This window comes from Jaculus jaculus, chromosome 14 (genome assembly GCF_020740685.1).
Source record: "Jaculus jaculus isolate mJacJac1 chromosome 14, mJacJac1.mat.Y.cur, whole genome shotgun sequence".
NCBI classification, from domain to species: domain Eukaryota; kingdom Metazoa; phylum Chordata; class Mammalia; order Rodentia; family Dipodidae; genus Jaculus; species Jaculus jaculus.
The window spans coordinates 44773027-44789083 of NC_059115.1; the positions used below are offsets into that span (position 1 = coordinate 44773027).

General features: G+C 38.7%; 1 protein-coding gene across 3 annotated transcripts in view; it reads left to right on the forward strand.

Moving 5' to 3' along the window:
- The window catches only part of Cntn3 (contactin 3), a 443276-nt gene that overhangs the window by 46329 nt on the left and 380890 nt on the right, over window positions 1-16057 (forward strand). For 2 of the 3 annotated variants that reach the window (XM_045133940.1, XM_045133938.1), the window contains exon 2: window positions 699-823. The exons of the other annotated variant lie outside the window; for it this stretch is intronic. The gene's annotated coding sequence lies outside the window, so the exon portion shown is untranslated. The remainder of the gene's footprint in view (window positions 1-698; window positions 824-16057) is intronic. 3 annotated transcript variants of the gene reach the window in all.

Below are 16057 nucleotides of genomic sequence, written 5' to 3' on the forward strand. Positions count from 1 at the left end.
GAACTAGACAATAAGATGGATGGGAGGGCGGGGAGGGAATCAAAGGGTGGAAAACAGTAATCCGGACCCAAACGGCAATGGTACCATAAAATTCTACTTCCTAAAAGACAGACCAAATGACTGAACCTTCACTAGTCCCTTACAGGGAATTTATTTTTGAACTATTCATTCACTTATATATTTATCACGTTCTTTTTGTGCATATATGAGGTATGGTGTGTGTGTGCTGTATTCATGTGTGCATGCAGATGTGCACATGCAGTGAGTGCATCTGGAGGCAAGAAGAAAATGTGATGTTGTGTGTCCTTCACTTTTTGTTCATTTCTCTGTTGAGACTAAGTCTAACACTGGACCTGGAGGTGCTTACTGACTGTCCACTGTGGTCTCTGGCTTTACAAAGGTCTGGGGTTGAACATGTGTATGGACATGTGCAGCGGGTTACATGGGTGCTAGAGATGTTGGACTTGGGTAAATCAGGCTTCTCAGGCCCTTCTGCTGCAAAACAGGCACTCATACCTGCTGTGCCAACTCCCTTGTCCCTAAACAATTATTTTCTCTCTTTTATTGATCTAAGCAATTTCATACTACCTCCATTGTTATAGATTGAAATCCGTTATGGTAAATATTCTCAATTTGTTTTTTAAGGTCAATTTTGTCCTTTTTTGACTAGTTTAGACACATCTCATTTATTTTATCAGAAGGAACTGCTGGAATTTGGAGAGGACCCACATTGACTCTACAATCAAATAAGAGAGAATGGATGTCTTAATGCTATTGTGAAGCAAATCTGCCCACTTTCTTGGGTCACCTTTATCTTGGCTGTGTAAGTGCATTCAGTGAGAGTACTTTGTGTACTTGTGAGTTTTTGACTATTGTGTTTAAAAATTACAATTTGTTTTAAATATTAGCAACTTTGAATTCTGAAACATTATCAATGCACATTAGCATTTAAGTCATTTTTTAAAATGTATTTATCAGAGGCGGGGAGAGAGAATATGAGTGGCTATGGATATGGGTGCACCAGGGCTTCTTGCCACTGCAAACAAACTCCAGACACATGTGCCACTTTGTTTATGTGACTTTATATGGGTACTGGAGAATTGAACCCAAATCAGTAGGCTTTGTAAGCAAGTGCCTTTACCTCAGAGACATCTCTCCATCTCTCAAATCATTTTTTTTTCTTTTGTATATTTTTATGGATTAAAAACAACTCAATCATTTTTTGCCTTTGAAAAAGGACAGGTCTACTTTTCCCCCCTATCTGAATGCTTTATGTTTTCTTTGCTTATCTTCTCACAATATGTGGAGGAGACCTTCATTACACTGGTAAATGGAAGAGGGGAATAGTTGGATATTTTTGTCTTCCTAATAGCAGAGCATAATATTTTGTTTTGTTTTGTTTTTCCCAAAATTATGGATGACATTAGCTGTAGGTTTTGTTTGTTTGTTTGTTTGTTGTTGGAGTCATTTATTTCTGTGGCCACTTTGCCTGAAATTTTATTCTAAAAGTGATAACTTTTGTCATATTTATTCCTTCATCTATTGAAATGATTATGTTTTTTAAAATCAAAGTTATTGGGCAATACTGCTTGGTACTTTTATTGTTTACTCATCTTGCATTCTAAGTTAAAAGTCATTTAAAAGTAAATTCATGTTTTATTTGCTTTTATTTTGAATTCTTATTAAATAACTTTTAGGATTTTTAGTGACTTGAAAATTATTTCTTGAGAAAATACTATTCTCTAATTTCTGTGCTGTAGTAGTAAGTGTTAGAATTTTGGTATCATGTTAAGACTGGCCTCATAAATTGAGCTAGGAAGTCCTTTCTTCTCTGTTCTGAAGGAGGTTTTCTAGGATTTATACTTTGTTCCTAATGTGAGAAATCACCAGTGAATTCCACAATAGTTACTAGATTTTTTTGGCATATAATTATTCTCTTATTTTCATTTTCCTGTTTATAGGATTTCTTGTGAAGTTTCCCTTTTTTTTCTTTTAAATTTTATTTATTTATTTATTTGAGAGCAACAGACACAGAGAGAAAGACAGATAGAGGGAGAGAGAGAATGGGTGCGCCAGGGCTTCCAGCCTCTGCAAATGAACTCCAGACGTGTGCGCCCCCTTGTGCATCTGGCTAACGTGGGACCTGGGGAACCGAGCCTCAAACGGGGGTCCTTAGGCTTCATAGGCAAGTGCTTAACTGCTAAGCCATCTCTCCAGCCCGCCCCTTTTTTTTTTTCTTGATTATGGATGATGTATGTGGTCAGTATATCAGCCTTACCAATAAAATGAAAACTAACTTATTCTAGTTTGTTAAAATTCCCTGTTACTTTTGCATTAAAAAAAAAAAAATCATGGGTCTTCTCTTTTATGAGTTCTCCCTTTGCCACATGATGTTGGAATTTTATTTTCTTAAGTTTTTCTTCTTAAAGAGTTGATACTAAGCCTTATTTTATGAGTAAATAACAAACTCCAACATTTACTTTCTATGGGATACAATTTTTACATTTTTATTATTTTTACTTCAAAATAATTTGTATTTTTTATTTTGCTTCTTCTATAGCCTTGACTTATATAGAAGTTTTTTTGTTTAATTTTCCAATATTTATATGTTTATTAATTTATCCTTACATGATAAATTTTGAGAGAGGGCATCATGTAGTCAAGACTGCCATGACCTCCTGATCCTGCTGCCTCAGCTTCCCAAGGTGCTAATTACTAATTGTGTATCTGTTGGTAGACAGTATACTTGTACCAGCTACCTCTCGTTGCTATAACAAAATGCCTAAACAGAAGCATCTTATGGGAGGAAAATATTTATTTCAGGGTTACATATTTTATTGTGATCTTTACCTTACAAACATGATCATATTCCCATAAGGTTATACTATATGTTTCCTCTCCTGAGACTCTCCTTAATGGGATTATCCATATTCACAGTGGGCTCTTAAATGAACCAGTCACTTTCTGTGGGACAATGCCTCAGAGCATACCTTCCTGCCATGTGGCTGTTACAGTTTTATGAAGTTTTATCATGGTGGAGAACCATGGCAAATGGAACACATTTTCATGTATTAGATAGAGAGACAGAGGAAAGATCAGGAGGAGGTAGGGAGAGAGAGAAAAAAGAAAGAGTGAGAAAGCAAAAATAAGCTAACTCTGAATATCTGAACCCACAGTGGCTAGAATAAACATCAAGGCCTTCCTCCAGTGGCATACCACATCAAGAGCTGAGGTTCTAAGTATAAGGTTAATGACAATCACTCAAGACAGTGGAATATACTTTATATTCAAATCACCACAGTACTATTGGGTGTTCTTTTTTTATTTTTAATTAAGAACATACTTTGTATGGATACATTGTGTGTTGTTACCATCTTTTCTCTGCCCTGATTCCAAAAGGGGCCCCTTCTCAGGGAAGCCACTGGCATTATCCATGGGACTGTTGGGTTATGCTTGGTGGAAGCAGCAGTCAGTTATTGGAGGGACACAGTGCTTCTAGGCGTGATCCCAACCTGAGGCTCTTACAGTCTTTCTGCCCCCCTCTTCTGCAAAATTCTCTGAGCCTTGGTGGGTGTGTTTTAAATCTACTTCAGTGGTGATCTCTTAGAAGTCTCTGAATTTCTGCTTTGGTATGTGTTGAGTATCCACAGCATCTATCTTCTTCACCTGGTGCTTATTGTAAGGCCCACCATAGACATAGAACTCCTGTTCATCTCCTCACATCCTCTGTGGTTCTGCCTGTGTCTTGACTGAGATACAAGGGTTGATTTATCTTCTCTGGTATCACTACCTTCTGAAAAAGAAAAGCAGACTCTCTATTAGAAAATGAAGTCAGTGTAGATTAAAGTGGATAAGCAATAATAATTTGGGGAGATTTTGATGGATGTAGCCCCTCTTTTAACCAATGACTAGTAGGAGCATGACATTGGAGAACTTAATATTGTGGCCATAAGACACAGACCTGGTTTGCAGTTTCAGATATGGGGTATTTTCCACTGAGTGGATATCTTAGCCAATCAGAAAGCCATTGTATACCCACAAAGGCTGTGTGCCAGCATTGCACTGGCATATATGTTCTGTCTGGGTGGTTGTTTCTGAGTAGCTTAGACACTATTGTTGACCACTTTCACCTCCTAGCTCATCTAGTGCTTTCTAGCACTAGACAGGCTGTCTGGACTCTGGATCTCTTCTGGATTCCCACCAGGTCTGTCTGTGTTCTGTATCAGCAGCATATGGTGCCTTTGGCAATAGAGTCTTATCTTTCACTTCAAAAGGTAATTAAGTGCTTTGTGAGAAGACTGCTTTGGGGAACTCATAGGTCTCCCTGATCAACAACTCAATGTGGGTAGCACCTGTATCTGGTACTGTAAGTTATAGGTCAGAACCCCCCCCCAAAAAAAAATTAAGGTTAGGCTTCATCCCACCCTCTCCAGGGCCCTTCATTTTTGGTGATTCCCTTATACTCCTGTTTAGCTTTTTTTTTTTTTTAACAAGGAGAAAGGTTTCTATGGTACCAGTTCATTTTGGGTTTAATTTATTTCCTAACGCCCCCCCCCCAAAAAAAAACAATACTTCCATCCCTATTTTCTGAATCTCAGATTGTGTATATTGCATGCCAGTAACTGAAGCTAATCCAGGTTAGGAACCATAGATGAGCAAGAACATGTAGTATTATCTTTCTGGGATTGTGTATGTTCACTGAATATGATCTGTTCTAAGTCCATCCAGTTTCCTACAGAATTAATTGACTCTTTTTTTTTCTTACTGCTGAGTAAAATTTTATTGTGTGTGAATACCATAGCTTCATTTTCCATTCACCCAATAATGGGTGGTACCTAGGTTGATTCCAGTTCCTTCCTTTTATGAATTTACCACATATGAACATGGTTGAGCAAATATCTTTGTAGTGAAGTATGGAGCATTTAGGATAAATACCCAGTAAGGGAATAACTTGGTCTGTTGGTAATCATATATTCATTTTTTTCAGGAATCTCCCTTTGCTTCCATAGTAGTTGTACAAGATTGCATTCCCATCACCAGTGAATGTGGGTTCCTTTTCCCCCACATCCTTGCCAGCATTTGTTGTCACTTGATTTTTTTAATGATTGCCATCCTTACTGGAGTAAGGTAGAATCCCATAGTTGTTTTAAATTGTATTTTCTTGATGGTTAGGGATGTTGAACAATTTCTTAAGTGTTTGATAGCCATTTATATTTCTTCCTCTGAAGACTCCCTATTCAGGGTTCTACCTCATTTTTGAGAGGGTTGTTTGATTATTATTTAGTTTTCTGAGTTCTTTATCACTCATGTGGAAGAGAGAACCACTTACATGCAGCACCAGTTCATTTTTTCTTCCACAGATGGAAGAGAAGATAGAAAAGATTGATTGGGAATCTAAAAATATTGCTAAGTTCAAAAGATCATGCAAACAGAATACAAAGAAACTCTGGGATACCCTAAAATGGCCAAATACCCAGATCATGAGTATACCAGAAGGGGAAGAATTCCAGACCAGAGGAATAGAAAACATATCCAACAAAATTATTGAAGAAAAATTTCCCAATCTCACAAGAGAGAGGCCCATTCTGATACAAGAAGCTCAATGAACACCAAACAGGACCAAAGAAGAAACTCTCCAAGGCATTTCATAGTTAAACCTCTCAGCAATGAAATAGAGAGTGTTAAAAGCAGCAAGAGAGAAACAACTCACTACATATAAAGCCATCCCCATGAGAATTACTTCATATTTCTCAATAGAAACCCTGAAAACCAGAAGGCCCAGGGATTGAACACTTTGAAGTATAAAATATTATGGCTTACAACCCAAACTACTGAACCCAGAGAAAGTTTCCCTCCTAATAGATGGTGATAGGAAAACTTTTGATGAAAAAGTCAGCTCTATGGTTATATTAACAGAAAACCAAACCTACAGAAAATATGTTGGGGAATAATCTACACAGGAGAATCAAACAACATATGTCAAGAGGCAATAAGAGGAAGATCACAATAACCAAAACTAGAGTAGGCTCCAAAGAGTACAAAGTCCAAGAAAGCACCAAACCCCATAAAGCAGCCCATTTTGGCAGGGATTGAATACAACCGCACAATTATAACCTAAAATATTAACTGTCTTAATTCACCCATCAAAACACAAGTTAATAGTGTGGATCTGAAAACTGGACCCTTCTATCTGCTGTCTTCAAGAAACTTACCTCACCACTAAAAAAAATAAATAAATAAAAATAAAAAATGACATTTACAGAACCCTCCATAACAGTTCTACAGAATATACATTCTTCTCAGCAGCCCACAGAACCTTCTCCAAAATTAATCATATCTTAGGCCATAAAGCATGCTACCATAAATTCAGGAAAATTAACAGAACTTCCTGCATCATATCACATCACAATACTTTAAAGCTAGAAAATAACAATGAGAAACACATCAGAAACTCCACCAGCTCCTGGAAACTCAATAGGTTGAGAAATTAATTAAAACCAAATAATAAAGTTTCTAGAATTGAATCATAATGAAAACACAGCTTACCAAAACTTATTGGACACAATGAAAGCAGTCCTAAGGGGAAAATTTATACTGATAAATGCTTTCATAACAAAGATGGAGAGATTCCCACACCAATAACCTAACTATCCATGTAAAGGCATTGGAAAAATAAGAAAAATCCAACCCTAAGAACTCCATACAGAAAGAAATACTCAAGATCAGAGCAGAAATTAATGAATTGGAAAATAGGAAAGCAATTTAAAAAACAATGAAATAAAGAGCTGGTTCTTTGTAAAAATAAACAAGATAGATAAATCCTTGGCCAATTTTATCAAATGAAAAAAGAGAAGTGTCAAGAAAATCAGAAATTAAAAAGGAGAGGTCACAACAGACATCAATGAAATTGAAATAGTCATCAGAATATACTTCCAAAACCTCTACTCCATAAAATTGAATAATCTAGAAGAAATGGATGAATTATTAAACACATACTACCTATGAAAACTAAATTCAAAGCAGGCTAATCTCCTAAAGAAACATATTAGATTCATCAAGATTGAAAAGTTTGGGGCTGGAGAGATGGCTTAATAGTTAAGACATTTACCTGAAAAGCCAAAGACCTTGGTTCAATTCCCCAGGACCCATGTAAGACAGATGCACAAGGGGGCTCATGCATCTGGAGTTTGCAGTGGCTGGAGGTCCTAGCATACCCATTCTCTTTCTCTCCCTCTGCCTTTCTCCCTCTCAAATAAATAAATGAATAAATAAAGCTTAAAAACAAGATTGAAAAGTTTATCAAAAACCTCAACATAAAGAAAAGCCCAGGACCACATGGCTTCATGGCCAAATTCTATCAAACCTTTTTCGAAGAACAAAAACCTATTTTCCTCAAACTGTTTTAGATATTCAGAAAACAAAATCCTCCCCAACTCCTTTTATGAAGTTAATATCACCCTAATTTCAAAACCATACAGAGATACAAGAAAAGAAAACTACAGGCCCATATCCCTGATAAATTTATATGCAAATATATGAACAAAATATTCACAAGCCAAATTCAACAACATAAAAAGCTTTATCTACCTTGATCAGTCAGGCTTCATCCCAGGCATGCAAGGGCGGTTCAACAAAAGGAAATTTGTTGATGTAATATAACACATAAATAAACTTGATCACAAGAACCAAATTATCCATTTCAAGAGATGCAGGGAAGCCTTTGACAAAATACAATATAACTTTCTGATCAAACTACTGGACAGACTAGGCATGAATAGTTTATATAGCAATACACAAAAGCTATATATGAAGCACCTAAAGCCCAAATAATACTTAGTGGGGAAAGACTAAAGGAATTCCCACTGATTTTGGGAACAAGAAAGGGGTGTCCACTTTCATCATTGTTCTTCAGCATAGTACTAGAAGTCCTAGCCTAAGCAATAAGACAGGAGAAAGAAATAAAAGGGATACAAGTAGGAATGAAGAAGTCAAATTAGCCCTATTTTCAGATGACATGATCTCAAAAGTTCTAAATGTGATTAATTCCTTCAGCAAAGTAGCAGGATACAAAATCAGCACACTAAAAACAGTAGCCTTTCCATATGCAAAGGACAAATGTACAGAGAAATAAATCAGTGAGGCTGTCCCATTTTCAGTAGCCACAGAAAAATCAAATACCTTGGAATAACAGTTTCTGAGGATGTGACAGACCTATACAGTGAAAAACTAAGTGGAAAGACTACCCATGCTCCTAGATAGGTAGAATTAATATTATGAAAACTGCAAGTCTACCAAAAGCAATATTCAGAGTTAATGCATTACCAATGAAAATTCTAGCATCATTTTTTACATTTATAAAAAATGACCACAAAGTTCATATTCTCAGTAAAAGATACATCTCTGAAAGTATCAACATACCTGATCTAATGCTATATTACAAAGCCATAGTAACAAAAACAGCATGGCACTGGCATAAATAAAGGAATATAGGCCAATGTACCAGAAATGAAAACCTGAACCTTAGGTCAATTTGCTACACCTACTTATCTTTGACAAAGGTGCTAATAATGTAGAGAAATGACATCATTTTCAACAAATGTGGCTGCACAAACTGGATAATCACATGTAGAGAAATTTAATTTGACCCACTCATCTCACCATACACAAAAATTGACTCTAAATATATTAAAGACCTCTTTACAAGACCTGAAACTCGTCAACTACTGAAAGAAAAAAATAGGAGGAACTCTCCACAAAATAGGAGTAGGGAAAGATTTTCTGGACAATACCCAGTACCCCAGGAAATTAAACAATCTCTCAACCAGTGGGATCTTATTAAACTAAAATATGTTTTGTACTGACAACATAAGCAGAGCCAATAGATTGCCTACAGAATGGAAGAAATTCTTGACTGCTATACCACTGACAGAAACCTAATACCTAGAGCCTACAAATGTATTATTTTCTTTGTTTTTTTGAACTGATTTATGTTTATTAGCATATATTAATTGCACAAGGGATTAGGTATTATTATACCATTGGTTTACATTCATATAATATACTTTGGTCATATTAGTCTCTGCTATTTCCCTTTTTCTCTCTTCTCCTACTCTACATCCCTAATAGATCTCCTTTTACTTCTTTGTCCTTCCTCAAGCCCCTTAATTCTGCAGATGAGATAAAACATTCAACATCTGCATTGTGGACTCTTCTTATTCCATTCAACATGAATTCCTGTTTCACCCATTGTCCTGCCAGCAGTATGACTGCTTTCTTTTCTTAAAAATATTTTTGATACATATTTATTTGAGAGGTAGAGAGGGAGGGAAGGAGAGAGAGAGAGAATGTGCATGCCAGGACCTTCAGCTGCTGCAATTAATCTCCAGACACATGTGCCGCCTTGTGCATCTGGCTTACATGGTTGTTGGGGAATTGAACTTGGGTCCTCTGGCTTTGCAGGCAATTGCCTTAACTGCTAATTCATCTCTCCAGCACAAATTTTTACTTTATATGGCTGAATGAAATGTGTGTGTGTGTGTGTGTGTGTGTGTGTGTGTGTGTGTGAGAGAGAGAGAGAGAGAGAGAGAGAGAGAGAGAGAGAAAGAGAGAGAGAGAGAGAGAGAGGGAGAGAGAGAGACAGAGATTTTGACATTTTCCTTAGCTATCCATCCATTGATAGATACTGTGTCTGATCCCCAATATAATTGTATGAAGAATTTACCTTTGTGGAAAACACAAGTATGCAGGTACCTCTGTTGCAGTAGTTCTATGCCTAGAAGTGGCAGAGTATGGAAACTGAAGCTATTACAGTAAAACATAAAGGAAACCTGTCAAATGAATTTCTATGAATTTAAAATTTTGCATAAAAAAGAAATAGTCAACAATATGACGAGAAAGCCAACATAAATGAAGAAAATACTTGTCAGTTTTTCATCTGATAGGAGGATTTATATCTAGAGTATGTAAAAAACTCAACAAGTTAAGCACTGGAAAAGCAGATTTGAGAGCAATATTTTATCATTTAGTTTTTTTTTTTAATTTTTAAATTTATTTTCTTAAGAGTGACAGACAGAAAGAGAAAGAGGTAGGGAGAGAGAGAGAGAGAGAATGGGTGTGCCAGGGCCTCCAGCCATTGCAAACAAATTCCAGACGTGTGTGACCCCTTGTGCATCTGGCTAACGTGGGTCCTGGGGAATCAAGCCTTGAACTGATGTCATTAGGCTTCATAGGCAAGCGCTTAACCACTAAACCATTTCGCCAGCCTGTAGTGCTTGTAGTTTTTTTGGATTTTTTTTTTAATTGAAGAAAGTGGGAGAGAGAGACTGTGAAAATTTATGGATATACAAGGGCCTCTTGCCGCTGCAGATGAGCTCCAGGTGCATGCCCCACTTTGTACATCTGATTTGACATGGGTACTGGGGAATTGAACTTGCACTGGCAGTCCTTGCTGTCAAGCACCTTTAGCCTCTGATTCTTCTCTGGAGCCCACATGTCCTCTTTTTGGTAAATGTTCCAATTGCATTTAAGTAGAATGTGTGTGCTGGGGGGAGTGGGTTAGGGATCTATAAATATGGTTAGATCTAAGTGGTTGATCTAACATTTCAAATAATCTGTCTCAATAATGATTCATTTTGGTACAGAGATGGGAAGTAGTGGGAATAACTGGTTTTGTTTTTAAGAAAACAATTCTTTTAAAAACTTATCTACTATTACTATGGATTCTTCTTTACATTTTAAAATGTTTTTGTAGATTTGATGAATCTTGCTTTCTGTATTTTGAAGCTCTGTTATTATGGACCTATCTTTAGGATTGTTTGTTCTTCCAAATTGTATAATGCTTTAAAAAATTAATTTTATATAAATTATAACATGTTATTCATTTTGTAGCCTCACTCAACTCCTGTTACCCTGGAGGACCTTCTCAGTGGGGTATGGTATTCATTCTAGGGTCATGAAGGCCTCTGTCAGTCTCTTGGGGTAGCAAGGAACCATGCCTCGGGCTATTCCTGCTCACTCCATGTGCCATACAATCTTTCTGTGCTCTCTTTCTCAATGTTTCCTGAGTTAAGGCAGGCATGTTGACAGTCTGTTTTAGTGTTGAGTTCTCTGGAGCCTCTTCATTAGTGTTCTTATAAGTTTTGACTAATCACTGTGTTTGTCACTATCAACCTGGGGCTGGTTGTCAGGCTAGCAATAAGGGCAGTATTCGTGGTATTGTTCTGTGCAGTTTTTCCTGGGCCCTGGCAGATGTACTGGTGGTGACAAATCTCATGGTGGGCAGTCTGCTAACTTCTTATCAATGGATCTTGGTTTTTCTTCATTTTCTATACTAGTAAAATAAATCAGATTCTCCAAATGAGAATGAGAGCAGCTTGAGTTAGTGGGGGAATGTGGATTTTATCTTTATTTTATTTATCTTAGGGAGAGTGCAAGCCAAATCTTCTTCACCAGAGAACAGTGAGGGCTTTCATTGAAGTGTATCAGTTTCTTCATTGTCTCCCACTGGGTGGGTCTTATGTCCTCTCTGATAACAGTTATGAAATGCCCCTTTAATGTTTTATAGTTTTCATATAAAAGTATAGTTTGCCTGATACTAGTTTATAATAATAGCTTCCCTATGCTCAGAGTTCATATAATTATTTGATTTTATTTCTTTCACCCTATTTAACCTATATTCAAATTGTATTTCTTACAAGAAGCCTATAATTGCTATTTGTTAAAACATTCTATTAGTCTCATGCTCAATTGGAGCAGGTAACTACTGAACATGGCTGTTGTTATGTTTGGTTAATGTCTAAATATTTAGCCATTTCCATAGGCCAAGAAATGTTCAACTTTAATTGAACTTTCAGTATTTTTGACACCTGAGTTCACATCAAATTTTGTGTGTGTATGCATGTTTATGTAGGAGAGTTCACATGTATGTATGCACATGCATATATACATATGTGCAGTTATGGGTGGATGCAAAAGGAAAATCTTGTGTATTATTCTCAGAACTACCATCTAATTTCTTTCAGACAGTCCCCCATTTCCCTGGACCTTATTAATTAGGTTAGACATCCTGTCCAGTGAGCACCAGTGATCCACCTGTCTCTACCTCCACAATGTTGAGGTGATAAGCATGTACCACCATGCCTGGCAATTTTTCGTAGGTTCTGGGGACCAGACTCAGTTTTTAGGCTTAAAGGCAAGCACTTTACTAACTGATCTCTCTCTCTCTCCATCCCCACATTAGCATTTATTTTTAAAATTTATTTATTTGCAAAAAGAAAGGAAGAGAGTTAGAGAAAAGTGAGACTGACAATGAGAGAATGAGAATGCCAGGGCTTCTAGCCACTACAAATGAACTCCACATGCATGTGCCCCTGGTGCATCTAGCTTTTATGTGTCCTGGGGACTTGAAACTGGGTCCTTTGGCTTCACAGGAAAATGCCTTAACTGCTAAGCCATTTTTCTAGTCCCATCCCACATTAACTTTTCATAAAACTTATTAATTACTTGATTCCTGTTGAGGAATAAACAGTTTCAGTGTGCGGGCGCTCACTTACACGTGCGCATGTGTGTGTGTGTGTGTGTGTGTGTTTGTGTGTGTGTGTGTGTGTTTGTGTTTAAATTGAATGTACATGAGATCTTTCCTTCTTAGTACCCAGTCATTGAAAACCAGATAATTTTTCCCCTTTACTCTAAATAACTTACAGAGCACATAGAAAATATTATCTACATCGACTTACTGAAACATGAAACTACAGGCACTTGTAAGTAGTGAGTTACAATTGATGGCCGAATAGTCTGAGAGGAGATGGAGGAAATTATAAGTGGACTTGCAGAATGGTGTTGTAGAGAAAAGTGTATATAAGACTCGATTGCAGGGCAATATTCTCTTTGACACCAGCTAATGTGGGATTTCACAGGACCTACTTTCATCGCTGAACCCTTAGCAAAACATGCATTACATGAAAATTTCAAGGTATTTGAAATTTCTATATTTTACATTAATTTTCAACAATGGGAATATCTTGGACTGTGGCATTTGATAGGTTGCTGAGTTACATTTTCTGCATATGAAATTTTCATGGTGTGGTGGATTGATGGCAGGTATACCCCATAAATTTAGGTGTTCTGAATGCTAGTTTCCCAGCTGGTGGATATTTGGGAACTAACGCCTCTGTAGTGGTTTGATTCAGGTGTCCCCCATAAACGTAGGTATTCTGAATGCTAGCTCTCCAGCTGATGGATATTTGGGAATTAATGCCTCCTGGAGGGAGTATATTGTTGGGGGCGGGCTTATGGGCTTTTTAGCCAGTTTCCCCATGCCACTGTTTGGCACACCCTCCTGTTGCTGTAGTCCACCTTATGTTGGCTAGGGAGTGATGTCCACCCTCTGCTCATGCCATCGTTTTCCCCTGCCATCATGGAGCTTCCCCTCAAGCCTGTAAGCCAAAATAAATCTTTTTTGCCCAGAAGCTGCTCTTGGTTGGGTGATTTCTACCAGCAATGTGAACCGGACTGCAACAGTAAAGTGGTACCAGAAGTGGGGTGGGACTGCTGCTAGACACCTGACTATGTGGCTTCGGCCTTTAGGAGCTGATTTTCAAGAGGAATGTGGGAGGACTTGAAACCTTGGCCTAAGAGATGCCTTGCAGTGCTGTAAGTTCAGCTTGATGGTCTATCCTGGTCAGAGCTGAAAGACCTGAAGGCAGTAACAACTATGGACTGTGAGGTTTGGCTTATGAGGGTGAGAAAGAGCTTTGCCTGGACTGGGCTAGCAGTTTGTGTGAGAAGCTTGCTCTTGTGCCCATGTCCTGAGAAGTTGTGCAGGGTTGCTTTGCGTAGAAATGAACTGGTGTGAGCAGAGGGATATGGCACAAAAAGAAAAATCTTTGGGTGAACTGTTGCCCGTTCAGCTGCAACTGATAGATTACAACCTTTGAGACTGGGCTAGCTGACCTGTGCTGGGGCAACAAGAAGAATGTAGACTCTTTAGAAGGGGCCTGAGTGCTCAAGGTGTCCTGTTCTTCAAAGTCTGCTTTATCCCCCCCCCCCCCAGATTAACAAATTGGCACCCTACCTGGTGTTGTGGAGTATAAGAAATGCTGGAAAGAGGGTCATTGAGTTTGCAACACGGTCTTGTGTTTTGGAAGTGGCCATGGGCAGTATGAAGCGGGTTTGCTGGTTGCCTGCATAGAGATCCCATGGGGCCATGAGGATGAACCGTGGCTTGCAGTGGAGACCCAGTGGAGATGCCGGGACCATGAGATGGCTGCCGAGGTGCTGCCGGCCCTGATGAAGTTTTCCAGGGCTGTGAGTAGCCTAGCTGGAGGGGTGGAATTGGAATGCCATAGACTTGTTGCTGGTTAGAATTATCGGACTTGAAGATTTGTCACTTGTTAGAGTTGCTGGACTCGAAGCTACAGAGTTTGATATTTGCCCTGGTTGTTTTAAATCTTGTATTGGTTGAATGTTTCTTTGCTATGCCCAATGCCATCTTTTGCAGTGTGAATATTTATTCTGTGCCATTATGGGTTTTTTGAGATTATTTTTTGGTATTATGGCTCAGTTAAAAGATCTTGGACTATGAGGATGTATGAACATCATTGGGATTGATTAAAAACTATGGGGACTTTTAAAGTCAGACTGAATGCATTGTATTTTACATCATGTATGGATATCAGTTTATGGGGGCCAGGGGCGGAATGTGGTTGTTTGATTCAGATGTCCCCCATAAACCTAGGTGTTCTGAATGCTAGCTCCCCAGCTGATGGATATTTGGGAATTAATGCCTCCTGGAGTTAGTGTATTGTTGGGGGCGGGCTTATGGGCTTTATAGCCAGTTTCCCCATGCCACTGTTTGGCATACCCTCCTGTTGCTGTAGTCCACCTTATGTTGGCTAGGGAGTGATGTCCACCCTCTGCTCATGCCATCGTTTTTCCCTGCCATCATGGAGCTTCCCCTCAAGCCTGCAAGCCAAAATAAATCTCTTTTTCCCAGAAGCTGCTCTTGGTTGGGTGATTTCTACCAGCAATGCGAACCGGACTGCAACAGCCTCCTAGAGGCAGTGTATTGTTGGAGACAGGCTTAAGTGGGTGATATAGCCAGTTTCCCTTCGCCAATATTTGGCACAATCTCCTGTTACTATTGTCCACATTATGTTGGCCAGGGGGTGATGTCCACTCTCTGCTGATGTTGTTTTTCCCTGCCATTGTGGAGATTCCCCTCAAGTCTGTAAGCCAAAATAAACCTTTTTTTCCCCCCAAAAGCTGGCAGCAATTTGAACCTCACTGCCATGGTAAAGTTAGTACCAAGAGTGGTGTTGCTGCTAGATACCTGATTGTGTGGCTTTGGCCTTTTGGAACTGATTTTCAAGAGGAATGTGGTGGAAGGATTTGAAACCTTAGCTTAGAGGATACCTTGCAGTGCTGATGGACTATTCTGGTCAGAGTTGAAAGATCTGAATGTAGTAAGAACTATGGACTGTGAGGTATGCCTTATGAGAAAGAGCTTTGCCTGGACTGGGATAGGAGCATTTTGTGTGAAAGGCTTGCTGTTATTCCCATGTCCTGAGAAGTTGTGCAGTGTTCATTGCATAGACATGGACTGGTGTGAGCAGAGGGATATGCCACAGAAGAAAAAGGAAATCTCTGTGATTAAACTGCTGCTGTTCAGCTGCAATTGTATGAGAGATTACAACTATTGAAATTGGGCCAGCTGACCTGCACTGGGGCAACAGGAAGAATGTAGACTCTTTTTAAGGGGCTTGAATATTGAAGAAGTGTCCTGTTCTTCAAAGTCTGATTTATCCCCCCCCCAACCCCTTTGGATTAACAAATTGGCACCTATCTGGTATTATGGGGTATAAGAAATGCAGGAGAGAGAGGGTCATTGAATTTGTAACATGGTCTTGTGTTTTGGACATGACCCTGGGCAGTGTGAATCAGAATTGCCTGCATGGAGACACCAGTGGTGCTGTGAGGATGAACTGTGGACTGCAGTGGAGACCCAGTAGAGATGTCGGGACCACGAGATGGCTGCTAAGGAAAGCTATTGGTCCTGGAT